Raw genomic sequence first — 16979 nt, forward strand, 5'->3', positions numbered from 1 at the left:
CTGGCAGTGTTACTATTAGCCCCGTAATGGTTAATTCGGTTATGGGCAAACCACCCCAAATAAGGAAGATTTGCCTTATTGGCTTGCTGAGAAATTTGACCAGCTGGAATTTCTGCACAAAGCACTTTGCACTTTATGTTTTTTTGTAAATAGTATTTAACCCCAGACGCACTTTTTAAAACCATTATTAAAATGTTTAAATATTAGAAAGTGTCAACCTGCATTATGTCATCTACTTCTTTTAAATAATGAATTCACCTGTCTTATGGTCTATAAGTATATCTCCGCTGCAGTTCGAGTTCGTAATGTTCTCGGAAAATGAATTCCTGGGTATTATTCAAATTGGTTAAAATCTTAATATGTGTATTATTGTTAAAATAATGTTTTATTTGTTCTTTTATGGCTGTCATTAAGCCGAATAAAGATTTTTAACTGACTGTCCAGCTGGAAGCGGTGTTTTCCACATACCACGCTGGTGGAGAAGCACCGAATTTTGATAATTAGTCTGCAGAAAGACTTAGTACCCAAAGTCGCAGAAAACTACGCTCCGCCAGCGTAGCAGATAAAGCCAGCCACCCCTGCTCAATGGCCCGGTACCTGCTTCTGAAAGCAGCCAGGCCGGGAAGAGCCTCCCCGGGACCCGGTGGACCCCTGTCTCCATCGCCCGGACCCTCAGCTGGCTTGCAGGACGGGGGGCTCCCGCACCCCAAGGCCTGCCGGACGGAGCACGATCCCCGGGCCCGGTCCCAGCTTCCGAACCCCAGCCCTAACAGCTCCATTCAAGTCCAGAGACAGGTGGCGTGGAAGTGCACCGGTCACAGCAGAGATGTCACTCTCCTGAAGGTTGATTCAAGGGGGTTCGTGGGTTAGAGGGGCTCACCCGTCCAGTGGGTGAGGTCACATTCCAAACACTAGATCTATAGTTGAGTGTGTCATCAAGTCTTTCTTGCCTCCCAGACCCCCGTCACTGGCAGAGGATATGGTCCAAGCCCCCATTGGAGTAGGGCTACAGCAAGTTGGTGCCCAAATGCCATGCAGTCAAGAAAGCAGCCAAGGAGAGGGATCATTGTAGAGCTGTCGTGAGGGTTTAGGGGTGCCAGCAGACGTTGCTAAGTTAGCATTAGTTTGTGCTTTGCATCACCGCCATCTTGCCGCTTATGCACACGACACTACATGCCTTGGTTCCCGTAAACGCTCTTGCTCGTGCTGCTTCAGATGGGAACTGTCTGCCTTTCACTATTTCTGTTGTGCTCTGAGTTCTCATCTGTACATCGTGTTCAAGGCCAGAAAACAACTTCACTGGTTGATCGGCTTTGGACCGTCCCACACATATATAGACATATGGCAGTTTGGCATCATTTGCAAGAAAGTGGTGTGACGGATGCTGGTATCAATCTGATCTTTGTGGTCCAATCCGACCCAGTAAACACTTATAAGGTGTTTTATTCCTGGGTGACGTTTCCGGCAGTTGAAGAGGCAGATAATTTGTGGCATATATACAGCCATACCGCCCTTCCTGCTGTGTATGGGTACCTGTCATGTTAGGCCCCTTATCAATTGATGCGGCCACATGGCCTGTGTTGACAGGTTTGCGCCGCATCCACGATATTTGACATGCGATGCGGCGGCTCTCCGTCTCATGCACATTACACTAATCTGTGTGTAAAGAGCAATGGTTCAATATGTAAACCGCAACGTCCAGGTGGGAGCACCTGGAGTTGCACTGCAACCAGCTGGTACTGGCAGTGTTACTATTAGCCCCGTAATGGTTAATTCAGTTATGGGCAAACCACCCCAAATAAGGAAGATTTGCCTTATTGTCTTGCTGAGAAATTTGACCAGCTGGAATTTCTGCACAAAGCACTTTGCACGTTATGTTTTTTTGTAAATTGTATCTTAACCCCAGACGCACTTTTTAAAACCATTATTAAAATTTTTAAATGTTAGAAAGTGTCAACCTGCATTATGTCATCTACTTCTTTTAAATAAGGAATTCACCTGTCTTATGGTCTATAAGTATATCTCCGCTGCAGTTTGACTTAGTAATGTTGTCGGAAAATGAATTCCTGGGTATTATTCAAATTGGTTAAAATCTTAATATGTGTATTATTGTTAAAATAATGTTTTATTTGTTCTTTTATGGCTGTCATTAAGCCGAATAAAGATTTTTAACTGACTGACCAGCTGGAAGCGGTGTTTTCCACGTACCACGCCGGTGGAGAAGCACCGAATTTTGATAATTAGTCTGCAGAAAGACTTAGTACCCAAAGTCGCAGAAAACTACGCTCCGCCAGCATAGCAGATAAAGCCAGCCACCCCTGCTCACTGGCCCGGTACCTGCTTTTGAAAGCAGCCAGGCCGGGAAGAGCCTTCCCAGGCCCCGGTGGACCCCTGTCTCCATCGCTTGGACCCTCAGTTGGCTTGCAGGACGGGGGGCTCCCGCACCCCGGGGGGCCTGCCGGACGGAGCACGAGCCCCGGGCCCGGTCCCAGCTTCCGAACCCTAGCCCTAACAGCTCCATTCAAGTCCAGAGACAGGTGGCGTGGAAGTGCACCGGTCACAGCAGAGATGTCACTCTCCTGAAGGTTGATTCAAGGGGGTTCGTGGGTCAGAGGGGCTCACCCGTCCAGTGGATGAGGTCACATTCCAAACACTAGATCTACAGTTGAGTGTGTCATCAAGTCTTTCTTGCCTCCCAGACCCCCGTCACTGGCAGAGGATATGGTCCAAGCCCCCATTGGAGTAGGGCTACAGCAAGCTGGTGCCCAAATGCCATGCAGTCAAGAGAGCAGCCAAGGAGAGGGATCATTGTAGAGCTGTCGTGAGGGTTTAGGGGTGCCAGCAGACGTTGCTAAGTTAGCATTAGTTTGTGCTCTGCATCACCGCCATCTTGCCGCTTATGCACACGACACTACATGCCTTGGTTCCCGTAAACGCTCTTGCTCGTGCTGCTTCAGATGGGAACTGTCTGCCTTTCACTATTTCTGTTGTGCTCTGAGTTCTCATCTGTACATCGTGTTCAAGGCCAGAAAACAACTTCACTGGTTAATCGGCTTTGGTCCGTCCCACACATATATAGACATATGGCAGTTTGGCATCATTTGCAAGAAAGTGGTGTGACGGATGCTGGTATCAATCTGATCTTTGTGGTCCAATCCGACCCAGTAAACACTTATAAGGTGTTTTATTCCTGGGTGACGTTTCCGGCAGTTGAAGAGGCGGATAATTTGCGGCATATATACAGCCATACCGCCCTTCCTGCTGTGTATGGGTACCTGTCATGTTAGGCCCCTTATCAATTGATGGGGCCACTTGGCCTGTGTTGACAGGTTATGCGCCGCATTCACGATATTTGACGTGCGATGCGGCGGCTCTCCGTCTCATGCACATTACACTAATCTGTGTGTAAAGAGCAATGGTTCAATATGTAAACCGCAACGTCCAGGTGGGAGCACCTGGAGTTGCACTGCAACCTGCTGGTACTGGCAGTGTTACTATTAGCCCCGTAATGGTTAATTCGGTTATGGGCAAACCACCCCTAATAAGGAAGATTTGCCTTATTGTCTTGCTGAGAAATTTGACCAGCTGGAATTTCTGCACAAAGCACTTTGCACTTTATGTTTTTTTGTAAATTGTATCTTAACCCCAGACGCACTTTTTAAAACCATTATTAAAATTTTTAAATGTTAGAAAGTGTCAACCTGCATTATGTCATCTACTTCTTTTAAATAATGAATTCACCTGTCTTATGGTCTATAAGTATATCTCCGCTGCAGTTCGACTTCGTAATGTTGTCGGAAAATGAATTCCTGGGTATTATTCAAATTGGTTAAAATCTTAATATGTGTATTATTGTTAAAATAATGTTTTATTTGTTCTTTTATGGCTGTCATTAAGCCGAATAAAGATTTTTAACTGACTGACCAGCTGGAAGCGGTGTTTTCCACATACCACGCCGGTGGAGAAGCACCGAATTTTGATAATTAGTCTGCAGAAAGACTTAGTACCCAAAGTCGCAGAAAACTACGCTCCGCCAGCATAGCAGATAAAGCCAGCCACCCCTGCTCACTGGCCCGGTACCTGCTTTTGAAAGCAGCCGGGCCGGGAAGAGCCTCCCTGGGCCCCAGTGGAAACCCTTCCCCAGTGCCCGGACCCTCGCCTGGCTTGCAGTACGGGGGGCTCCCGCACCCTGGGACACTGGGACGGAGCACAATCCCCTGGCCCGGTCCCAGCTTCCGAACCCTAGCCTGGCCGGGAAGAGCCTCCCCGGGCCCCAGTGGACACCCTTCCCCCACAAGCAAGGGAAGGCTCTCCGGCCACAAAGGAACCCCGTCCCGGGCCTTTGGCAGTGCCACAGGCTGGGGGACGGGGCCCAGGGCCGGAGCCCCTGATCCAGGGCCCAGCGGGGACCCTGGACCCAGCCAGGGCTCCCAGGCCCGGAGGCACAGGGGAAGTCTCCACGGGCCCGCCGGACCCCGTCCCAGGCACCCTGCCACACGGCAGGATCCAGGACGGAGCCCGGGTTGGGGAGGCCGCCCTCCCCGGGGCCCTCAGGGGCCCGGCCAGAGCTCCTCAACCCAGCCAAGCAAGGGGAGGCTCCCCGGCCACAACGGAACCCCGTCCCGGGTTTTTGGCAGTGCCGCAGGCCAGGGGACGGGGCCCAGGGCCAGAGCCCCTGACCTGGGGCCCCTGGACCGAGCTGGGGCTCCCAGGCCCAGAGGCGCAGAGAAAGCCTCCCCGGGCCCGCCGTATCCCGTCCAGGGCACCCTGCCACGCGGCAGGACCCAGGATGGAGCCCACAGGAACTAATTCGGGCACCCTGCCACGCGGCAGGACCGAGGACGGAGCCTGGGGTGGGGAGGCCGCCCTCTCAGGGGCCTCTGGACCCAGCCCAGCAGGGGGAGGCCTGACGGATCTCATCCGGGGCAGACTACCGGTCCGGCCATCAGGTCACTCCATTGGAAAGCATTGCGCATGACCAGATGGCCGAGGGGAGGTGTGACCAGATGGCCGGGACCGAAAGGACTCCCATCTGTCCAACCTGAGCCTTCATGCTAGGGTTCCCGTCTGCCCAAGCAGGGCTCGGGGGCTGCAGGGCATGGGGCCTGCAGGGCTCGGGAGCTGCAGGGCTCGGGGGCTACAGGGCTCGGGTGCTGCAGGGCTCCGGGGCTGCAGGGCTCCGGGGCTGCAGTGCTCCGGGACTCCGGAACTGCAGGGCTCCGGGGCTCCGGGGCTGCAGGGCTTCGGGGCTGCAGTGCTCCGGGACTGCAGGGCTCCGGGGCTGCAGGGCTCCGGGGCTGCAGGGCTCCGGGGCTGCAGGACTCCGGGGCTGCAGGGCTCCGGGGCTGCAGGGCTCTGGGGGGCTCAGGGGGGCTCGAAGACCCCATGCTGGGTCTCAGGCATGGGAGGCCCGCAGGAGCTCCCGGGGCCCGGACGCCCAGGGGACCCATGGATCCTGCCCGGGCCTTTTGCCTCGCCGCGGGCTGGAGGAGGGACCACCGAACGCCGGGTAGGTGTCGTCCGGGCTTAGCCCATCTGGTCCCCGCCTGAGAACCACCATCCCCAGGAGGGGCGTCCTGGCATATCCTGCCCCTTGTAATCCGGGTGACGGAGGGGACCCTAGGCCCGGACGCACCCGACCTCCTGGAGCCCTGGCTGGGATCGGGGAGGCGAATGAGCCCCCATCGGGACTTCCAGGGGAGCCCAGCCATCTGGTCGCCCCATTGGAAAGCATTGCGTGCGACCAGATGGCCGAGGGAAAGGTGCGACCAGATGTCCGGGACCGAAAGGACTCCCATCTGCCCGCGCCGAGCCATAGCAGTAGGGCTTCTGTCTGCCCTTGCAGGGCTCCGGGGCTCTGCACCAGGGACCTTTGTCCCGGGCAGATGGACACTTGGCAGGCTGCAGGATGTGGGCTCCCAGGCCCTGACCGAAACTCAGGAGGCCCGGGGCCGGTCCCTGCTTCTCAACGCAGCCAGGCCGGGGAGATCTGGAAGCCTGCCCAAGCACGAGGGACCCCAGTCCTGGGCACACGGTCCCGCAGGTTGTGCGCTCGTTTTCCACAGTTTTTTTCAAAATTGTGCGTAGTTGCGCTAGGCAAAGTCCGCCCAGCCCTACCTCGGACGTGTGCTCGTTTTCCACAATTTATTTCAAAATTCTGCGTAGTGGCGCTACACAAAGTCCGCCCAGCCCTAGTTTTGGCACACCATCCATGACAGTACTCCCCTCGGTGATTAAGCGTGTTCAAGATGAGCGCGGACCAGAGGCGGCAGTTGAATTGGGGATGAGGTTAGTTGGAGCGTATGACTTGGTTGCTGATCTAATCCTTGCTAATGTTAAGGGTGATGCAGTCAACTTTCAGGTGTCCAATGCTTTGGTGTTTTTCCCAGGTGTAGACAAGCCCCGCAAATTACCTAAGATTATAGCCCAGGTTTAGAAAACAGTTGGGCATAATAGTTTGGGTATTAAGCCTTTTGCTAAAGTACCTGCACAACCGCAGGCTCAACGGATGTCTCAAACTGATCAAGGAGGCCGTCCACAATTCCCTAAAAAGAATTGGAAGAATAATAAACAGGGGAAAACACAACAAAAGCAAGGGGGACGGGCATCGTCCCCTACACATTCGATCCAAGAACCCACTTATAAACTGCTTGACCGCACGAGAATGAAATCTCCTTTCAGGTTCCTGATACGCGTTCTCCTTGTTCTTCACAGGAAGCATCAGGCTCATATGCCGGTGGAGGTGATCGCCAGGATCGCAGAAGAGGTCGAGGTGCCCCACAGGGACATGAGCAGCCACGGACAAGTGACAGAAAGGGTATACAAGAGGACTTTCATCATCAGCGCCCTCCGTTCCAGAAGAAGAAAGTGGCCTCTTTAACTGCGAGGTATGCCACGGACGGTGAGGACCCAGCTCCGGAATCTAACATGGGCATTAACGCTGCTAGACTGCGCAGCGGAGGTTACAGTAGTGCGGCAAGCACTGTGTCCATTTCTGGAGGCAACAGCAACTGATACTTTCATCACAGTTGAAACTGCTGACACCCGAGTGGCTCCCCCTGACAGACTATATGAAATTAGTATTCTCATAGAAGGTGACATAAAACGCATTATCAAAGGGTTTTTTTGGAAAAATCTGACTTCTTCATATGACATCCTGTTAGCGGAGGGAGACTGGCCCCCGCCTTTTGTTCTAGCAGCTCCGAGAGGGGAGGAGGTAATCCTCCCTAGTTTTTCACACAGTGTCTCAAAAGAGCATGCGCAACATTTTGCAGAACAGTGGGCTTCAGTGCTTGCACTGGCTTTATACCGTGCTCAGGTGGGTTGGGATAAAACATCTCCCCATCACGAGATTCCATTGCGGTCCATGCCACAGGCACAACCCCAATATCCCATCCGTAGGGAGGCAAAGGCTCCTGTAGCGGGAATACTAGACCAATTGGAGTATCAAGGGGTAATTGAGACATGTATGTCACCGATGAATAACCCTCTTTTTACCGTAACCAAGCCAGACGGGTCGTAACACATCATTTTGGATTACTGTCATTTAAACTCGCATTGTTGGATGAATGCGGTACAGAATACCCATTATTCAGCCCTAGTGGACAGTCTAGTTTGGAAAAAATATAAGACTACCCTAGATATATCCAATGGCTTTTTTAGCCACAATCAGTCCCCCTTGTCAATTCAGTGGACAGCGCTTACACACGGCAGCAAACAAAAACTATTTAAAAGGTTAGCGATGGGCTGTAAAATGAAAACAGCCCGGGTGTTTTCGCCGCACGTGTGGTCTCATTGTTAGACACAATCGACCCTGATGCGTATTCGTATGTAGATGACATTTATCTCACAGACGACGAGTTATATCCGAATCTTTGTTGCGTGGACCACATCATAGTGGAGTTTGCGGACTACGGGTACAAATTTAATTTAGCAAAATCACACATTGCTGAATTCGCAGTGTTGTTCTTGGGCTACGAGCTCAATAATGAAGGACACGGATTGGCACCGCACTTCCTGCAGAAGTACGCACGTTTGCGTCCTACTACTACCCTGAAAAAATTACAATCTTTAATGGGTTTCTTGAACTTTGGTCGTACTTACGTACCAGAGTATGCCCAGCATATCAAGCCTCTCTATGCTTTGATTCAACCAACATTTGCGAAAGCATGCAGGCTTCCGGAACATACCAATATACTGCAGTCTTTGCAGTCTGATTTACTTGACTCTAAACTATTGTTATCTCATGACAACCATACTAACCTGATGGTAAGAATCATCCCAGGAGTGGTGGGTTTCACATACTTGACGTTTAATGAAGGAGACACAGTTCCCTATTGCTTATAAATCACACTTGTACACTTCAGCAGAACTGAGGTTTTCCTCAGTCGAAAAAGTCTTGACGGAAGTCCAGATGGCGATTTTGAAAGAACGCGCTCTGGCACAAGGAAAACGCATGTTGGTGGTAACACAATATCCTGCTGTGGAAGTAGTAACAAAGGCGAGTGTTCCTAATTCCAAAGCTTTACATCCACGGTGGATACATTGGGCTACATCGTTGACATCCCCGGATGTCACATTTATCTATGATTCCTCGTTACAGACTCAGGAGTCACTGCAATATGAATTCGTTCATCCAACTCCTCTGTCTAAGCGCCCGTTCATGGAATACCATTGTATCATTTACACTGACGATTCGGCCCAACAGGCGATTGGATCTAAGCATTCTTATTCTGCCGCCTGTGCGATTGTGGCTGGTTCCATAGTGAACGGCGAGTTTAAGTCCAGTGTGGTTCACACACGGGCCCTCGGCGACTGTACTGCCCAACTGGCCGAGCTGCGTGCTTTGTTGCTCGTAGTGGAGTTTTCAGATAATCATGTGACTACTTTGATTGTAAGCGATTCCTTTTACTGTGTACACTCTTTTAACTACAATTTATTCTTTTGGTCTCCAAATGACTACCGTAATTCCAAAGGCAAGACAATTAAGCATAAAATGCTATGGGTTCAAGTGGCAGGGCTGAAAGAACACCTCCCGCTCACACAAGTAATTCATACTCTTGGCTACCAACGTGTAGGAGTACACACGGTTGGTAACAGCTTGGCTGATAAAGCAGTGGGCACGTGCTTAGTAGCAGCAGTTACAAGATCCATGAGTAAGATTGATGATGAGATCTTGATGGCTATAGCTGCTACTGAGAAGGGAGGTAATTATCCAAAAGGATTCCCTTCCATATACTCTTATCATTTAAACCCTGATAACGTTCCCTATGTGACAATAACGTTGGTGAGAGGTTGATTTCCAACGCTGACCACAGGCTTACACTGATAATCGCAGCACACGAGGGAATGGCCTCGGCGCATGCTGGTGTGCCTCCTACAGTCAGTATTTTGCAACAACGTTACTAGTGGCGTGGCTTATATAAACAAACACGTACGTATGTGCTTTCTTGTGACATTTGTCAGCAAATCAAGCCGTCTACTGTGACTCGTCCACCACAAACACCATTATGCATATCCAATAGACCATTTGCTTGTGTTTACTTGGATCACTGTGGTCCATTTTCTTCTGATACTGCCTATAAATTCATCTTAGTTGCAGTTGATTCATGCACACGCTTTCTATGGGTCTGGCCACAACGCAGCGCTGACGCTCAAACTGTAGTCAGGGATTTGCGTGTCTTTGTGGGAATTTTTGCAGTGGGCACCTTACATTTGGACTAGGGTCCAGCGTTCACCTCTAAGGTGTACAAAAAATCCATGCGGTCTTTGGGGGTGCAGGTCAAATTTTCGTCTCCATACCAGCCTGAGGGCAATTCTGTTGTGGAGCGAATGAACCGTGACTTAAAGCAATCCTTAATGGCTAGAGTCCTAGGCACTGGCAGGAACTGGCTCACCCATTTGTATAGCGTACAACGTGCACTTAATAATCTCCCTAGAAGACCTCTGGGTGGGCGGACCCCTTATGAATTGCTCTTTTGCATGAAAATGTTGATGGTCTAGACTTGGCGGCTGCAGCCATCCCTTTTGACGTAGATGAACATTGTGCTGTTTTACAGAACCTACAAGACACAAGAGACAGTCTTGCAAAATAACATTTACCTGCTGCTGCTGAAGGTGCACTGCAGATTCCAGTGATCGGCTGGCTGCCTAAAGTTGGAGAACTGGTCCGAGAGAAGGTGGAGAACAAAAAAGAATTTGGTCCATCATATCGAGCTCCGGTTCCAGTGCTGGCGTGCAGGGAACTTGTACAGTAATTTTACCACCACTTCCAGGTCACAAGGACAACAGATACGTCTCAATTGACAATGTCAAGCTACAACATCTGTCCGATTCTGAACAGATGAGACTGGACTCTGTTGCTAATCCTTTGCTGGTCCAACAGTCCACAGCTGCCAATGAAGAGCCAGATTATACTTACCCTATAAGTGAATCTTTGCCTGGATTAAATGCTATAGCCAGGAACGAGTCACGTTTTTAATTTGACTCTCATTCAACATCGACTTTGACCCCAACAAAAGTTGCAATTTTTCTCTCCTGGTTTAAACGCACTTATTTGGTTCCCCCATGGATATATATTTGGCTGGTGCTCATCCTTATTTTTCTATTTATGTCCATTGGATTTGTGACAGTATTTTTTCTTTTGATCAATGGACACTACCTTAAAGACCGCTCTGCCGTAGACCTGGTAGATGGAACTTTGGCCTCGCATTCTTCATCGCACATCATGAAGAGGGATCTGACTTTCGTCAACATTACGGCCTGGCCAGTTACAGATGGCATACTGTGGGATACAGTCCCGTTTCAAATTCATGGTCCCACAGAGATTGTTAATGTTCCAAATGTACTTCGTGTCTCTGTGGGTGATGTGGTTAAATATAACATACGTTCGGATGACTGGGATGTGCGGGCAATACAATCTCTGTTTTCCGATTTAAAATACTATGCAGCATTTGATGCTGAAGACTTGTATTTGAATTCTGCAAATTATGCTGACTTGTTTTGCTATCAGCATTATGGCCACCATTATTTGCATAAAGCAACTACTTTTAGAGCTGTTTTTAATTACACTCAATGGGAACTTTGCCCCGCACCACCAATAGGGAGTTCTAAGACCTTGTTGGATAAATGTACATATTTTACGAGTTTTGATAAGTCAAACCCTGGATCTTACTATTTTAACTTGAATTCTAAATCAAATACCAAAGTTATGCTTACCGACACTAAATTGTTATACTCTGATTCCTTCATTCTTAAATTGGCGGTAGGTGGCTATGAACATTGGAAAAATACAGTTGATTTGAACCCAGTTTGGGGTTCCAAACCCTGGCAGGTGCAGGGCACAGAAGTCTTGTATCGTGCATGTCTTATACCAATACAAATACTGTTTTTAAATGATTCTATCTATCAGACTACTTGTCTGGGTTTAGCTACGGCTAAACAACTGAAGACTCCTCCTTTTCCTTCCCTTGCCGAATATCGAGACTGGAATGTTACTACCAATTACATATTTGAGGAGTTGCAGTCTTTATTTACAAATGCAACATTTAATATCTCAAATCTTGACTCTTTGGGGTGGTTGGTTTGGTAGACCAGTGCTGATGCATGCCAAATGCGTTTCCATAACAGGGCTCCAGGTTACACACAGGATAGGCCTGATCCGCGTTTTTCAACAAGACATTCAGTTACAATATATTCTGTTGGTAAATTATGTCAAACATGGTTACAACACTCTACCTTAGCTTCTGTTAAACAGCATTTGTCAATGTTATCGAATGATGTGGATTTATCAGATTTCATAAAAGGTCCGATTGGCCCAAGGCCTAAACGATGGATATATGCAGTTTGCAATGAAATTTGGAAAATGTCTCAAATTGAAGCCGCTTCACGTTTAAGGGCTATAGACCAAGCTAATCTTGAAAAAGTTCTTGCTGTGGTAGATAACATTATTAATACCCTTTCTTCCAGGATATACACATTGGACAATATTGTTTCTTCTGTTGTTGATATTGTACAGGATGATGCATCTGTGTTATATCATGGTCAGAACCAATTGCGCTCTATTATGCAGTTAGCATGGACCTTGCAGACGCTTAAAATGGGTCGCGTGCCATGGGACTATGTAAACGCATCCTCTTTGTTTTTGCCTTTTAATCTGACTGAAAGACAACAGTCTATGTCCATGAAAAATGCCACTTATACCCTTTTAATATTAGAAAAAGTAGACCCTTTACCATTCTCAGTAGCGGAAACAAACTCTACAGTTTGGCTCGTTCATGGGGTTATAACACTGCCGTTCTCCTTATTTAAATTTACATCATGCATGAAACATTTTCCCCTAGGACACTATGAACCATTAGGAAACTCGCTCCTTCATGAAGTTTGGTCACTCCCCTTCACGTTTAGATGTTTGCATGATGACACAGAGGTGTATCTGACTCGTGAGTCTTGTGATTCTTCCATTGGACACTCCCTTGTGTGCAAAAATATACACTTGCACGGCGCTTGTAATTTTGAGGTGCCTAATTTAGCATGGATTTTAAAAAGAAATACGGACCCCTCGATTAAGCCAACATTCACATTGTTGTCTAACGGAAGTTATTTACTTCTGAATAATGAAAAATGCTTGGCATGTTAATAGGCATACCGTACATTGTGACTGTGTCACAACGTGTAGTTTGCTGCAAAAATGTGCTGTTTCCTCCACCTCGTGGGAGTCCCAATATCTCAATTTGGCCTTCCATTCCGACCTTGAAGGCAGAGTTCGACAAGCTGAGCCGAATAAGAGCTTTATTGTCCCAGAAAGAAGTTTCTCTCACTTCTGCCCGTGAGACCTATGTCCTGCAGGTGGCTAATACAAGAACAGAAGTTCAAGCACTTTTAAACACTGACCTCCCACAACATTTTGGTAAGCTAATTCATTCTATCTTCAATGCTTCGCATACAACGGGGCTGGCTCATTTTTTTTTTATTGTGGACTCTGCCCTTGCATCATCTTTTCAAACTATTTTTGGTGTGATCCCGGCTTTTATTCATTCTATTTTTTCCAGCGTCTTCGGTAGGTTGCCACTAATACTGGCCTTAGCTGCCGGGGTCTTCCTGTTGATTTGCCTGCTCAGAAATGGCTGCCCCTCTTGTGGTCGTTCACAACCCGGCCCAGCTACAGCTGCTTTGTAACCACATGCTTCAGTGCTACGGTACTTTCCACTGGTCACTCTAAGGGTGGCTTATAATCTGTCTTTCCGTTTTCCATGGTACACTTGCGTGCAAACAGTTTTCTCATGCTTGGAATGTCCTTTTCAATGGGCTTTGGATCTCTGCCTCACAAACACAGCGTCTCCTGACCCGGACTTTGCCTTACTGATGAGCCCTCTAGTGTCTCACGAGCAGGACTGTTCCGGTATGGGTCTGATGGCCTGTGCAGCCGCGCTCGGAGTGCTAGCTCAGTGGGATATCGGTGCAGCAGCACATGATTTCCTGCAACAGAGTTACATCGAGTATCACGCAAGTAGCCCACCGTTGGTGCTGGAAGCACCCATCATTAATGAGCATGTTTGCTCCTTTGAATTATTAAACTGGATGGCGTCTACCTTTTCTGACGATGACAATAATTTCCTGTTGGAAGCTGTCGCCACCTTTTGTGCCTACACACTGATGGATTGATAAGACCAGGTAACCCAAACATTTTTTTTAATTATTCTTAATTTTTTTACTTACTTCCAAAAGGATATTTTTAAAACAAACAAGACCTTTGCTCCTTTTGTCACCCACTTGACGTTCTTCGCGTACAGGTCTCATAAGCTCTTGTTGATAAGACTTTTTGAACTCTGTTTTCTACTTTGATCACTGTGCGTAGGACTGCCCAAGGGGAGGGTGTTGTGAAGGTTTAGGGGTGCCAGCGGACGTTGCTAAGTTAGCATTAGTTTCTGCTTTGCATCACAGCCATCTTGCCGCTTATGCACACAACACTACATGCCTTGGTTCCCGTAAACACTCTTGCGCGTGCTGCTTCACATGGGAACTGTCTGCCTTCCACTATTTCTGTTGTGCTATGAGTTCTCGTCTGTACATCGTGTTTAAGGCCAGACAATAACTTCACTGGTTAATCGGCTTTGGTCCGTCCCACACACATATAGACATAACATGGAACATAGCTGCGATACTGACTTTTCGGGTGCTTTTAATATTGCACGGGATGCAAGTTAAGAGCACTTGGAGGAAACCTTTCCAGAGGCAGAGCTGTGCTTGTCCGGAGATGTAAATCCTATCATCTAAGACTTGAGGTAGGGGGTTCCGCTGTCCAAGCCCAGAGGCCTTCCACTGATATAATAAACATAGCTTATAGCACGGGGAGGGTGGTAAAGAGCTATAAGGCTTCATCCACTGTCATTATAATATGCTGTCCCCGTTCTTATTATATGGAATTGTAACCATGCTGATTATATGGTTTTTATGCATTTCTTTGCTAGTTAGCACGTATACTGAATTACAGAGCATGTTAGTTGAAATAAACATTTTAAACTATACAGTGTTTCTGGCTACTCACATTGTGAACAGGTATGAGTATCTAAGCGAAAGAGTGTCTTGTTCCACATGTTCTATGTTATCCAATTATTGGTAGCTCCGCTGTAGCACGGAGAACGAATGGGATACTATAGCTAGCCGGATAGGGGTTCTGGGCACTGAGGCGTGTTTTTGGTACACCACAATACACCGAAGTCCTGGGTTCCTGTGCATAGTTCTGTGTATGTGCAGAATCCCTGCAACAGAGCCAACAGGGAGAGGCATTAGAAGTGAGCTGTGTGTTGGTCCCTGAGAGAAAGGCGGCTTTCCCCATGACCTACTGAAAGGCCAAGGCCAGGATAGGCTTAATGCCAAGGTCGAGGGACAAGAGTCATTTAGTTTGCAAAGTCGCTACCGCTTACTTCGCTGCAAATTTTGACATATATCTAGGAGTATCAGAGTTACAAGGGTCTCGTTGCTGATGAGGCCAGAGAGGGGCCGCTTTCCATGTTCCAGAGCAGAGGTGGTAGATGATGTCTCTCTTGGTTTCCTGGGAGGCCCACTGATAACGAATGTTGAGTTCTCTAAGTTTGTCAGCAATTGGCCAGAAGTCCCTTCACCAATGGGATGGGGGAGAGGTCCTGGAATAGCTGGATAGTATTCCCATAGAAGACCAGGTCGGCCTTTCTCCATGCCAACTTCAGGATTGCTTCATTGTCACTGAAAAAATGAACCTGCATCGAAATGTACAGGATGGAGTCAGGTCACCCTGGGGAGGTGCAACTCGGTGTGCCCTTTTCAGTATTGGGGCGGGAGTTTCATCCTCTCCGCGTATTGTCTGCAAGAGTTCCACTGTGAAGGACCCAATATCACTGCCCTCTGCTCCTCTAGGCACCCCCCAGATGTCAATACTGCTCCTTCGATTTCTATTCTCAAGGTCCTCCTGCTTTGCTTGGCGTTTGATATGTTGCTCTTCCAGTGTTGTCATCCTGCACCAGAGCATTTCTTGGTCCTCCGATCGGGCATCCACAGTACATTCTAGGGCATCCACAGGGCCTCCAATCTCGTGAACATCACACCCAATGGCTTGGATGCAGGATTTAACGTCTTTTCTCATGGAGCTAATGTCAGAGCAGATTTCCTGCAAGAAGCGGTCCACATAGTCCTGAATTCTGGGCACTGGCACATTGCCACCCGCCATGCTGACAGAGGGGGATTTGGCATCTTCGTTTCCACTGAGGGTGCTTTATTCCAAAGCAAGGTGACTGGATTATCCTTAGTAGAGCCAATGGGTGTTTCCTTGGCAGACTTGTTGTGAGGTATGGTGGTTGCCAAAGGGATGAGCAGGAATGGCAGCAGCGTGTATCTTCGGATTCATGCCCAGGGTTCCCGGGGGTGGACTACTCTGCAATGTGGGGGCACATGGTGATCTCCGGCTGGCGCAACAGGGGCCCCTCCTCAGTAATCAAAGGGATAGGTCCCCGCAGGAATGTGAGTCTCGCAGAGCAATTATAGAGACCAGCAAGGGGGAGGACAGCGTGCCTTGCAGGGCAATCGCCAACCCCCAATCACTCCTCGGAGGCACTAGGAAGGCCAAACAAGCGGGGCCGCAGAGGAGGCTGGGTCCAAGCGGGCCATCCGATTTGAGTGCACAGTCAGCAGAGGTCCTCCAAAATCCCAACCTTCTTCGCCACCCAGGAGAAGCTGTGTCACATGTTCTCAGCATCCAGTAGCAGTGGATAATCGAGTTTTAAAGGGAGAGGGGACCCACATGTCCCATACACCCTCTACAGGCACTGTGATTCCTCCCCCTGCTCTGCACATGCAACTCCCCCAGTCTCTGAATTCCTGGGCCTAAAGATCCAGGGGGCCAAGAGATCTCATGTCCCTATTGTGACTTTCCCCTCACCCCAGATGTAGCAGCAGTCGGGGGGGGGGGGCCCAGGGCAGCCGGTTTGTGGGCCACGGGAAGTCTCTGCAGCCCATGGGTTCCCACAGGGGGTGGCATGGCCCCTCACAGGCACGCAAGCACCTCCCCCATGTGTCAGGGCTCAGTCACTCACCATTGTGCTTGGAGGCACCAAGCAGGGGGGCTTTCAGATGACCATAGTCCATCACTGCCCGCCTGATCCTTCTAGCTCAGGACACACACCGGGGGCCCCAGGCTGGTCTGCTGGATGGTTGCATACTAGGTCTCCCAGGATAGTCTGATGTGATCCCTTGTGGCTGATTAGGGCCCCAATCTGCAAGGCTGACCTGGTCCTGATGACCTTCCCTGCTCCGTCCTCTGTTTGTTGAGTCATTCGGGGCACCCTCTACACAGGGCGGTGGGCCTCGTGGTGCAGTTCATGTCATCTGAAGTTTCCCGGGCCCCAGGATGATTTCCAGCCCAGCTGGCAAATGACAAATCCTCCCAAAGGCACAGCACAGCAGTCGCTCACGGGATCGGATGGCGGGGGCTGGCCTCTGTCCTCCGA

General features: G+C 49.2%; 1 protein-coding gene across 2 annotated transcripts in view; it reads left to right on the top strand.

Moving 5' to 3' along the window:
- MYRFL (myelin regulatory factor like) overlaps positions 1-16979 on the top strand; it is an 872690-nt gene that overhangs the window by 605050 nt on the left and 250661 nt on the right. The window lies entirely within an intron of this gene.

This window comes from Triturus cristatus, chromosome 4_1 (genome assembly GCF_964204655.1).
Source record: "Triturus cristatus chromosome 4_1, aTriCri1.1, whole genome shotgun sequence".
Classification (NCBI taxonomy): Eukaryota; Metazoa; Chordata; class Amphibia; order Caudata; family Salamandridae; genus Triturus; species Triturus cristatus.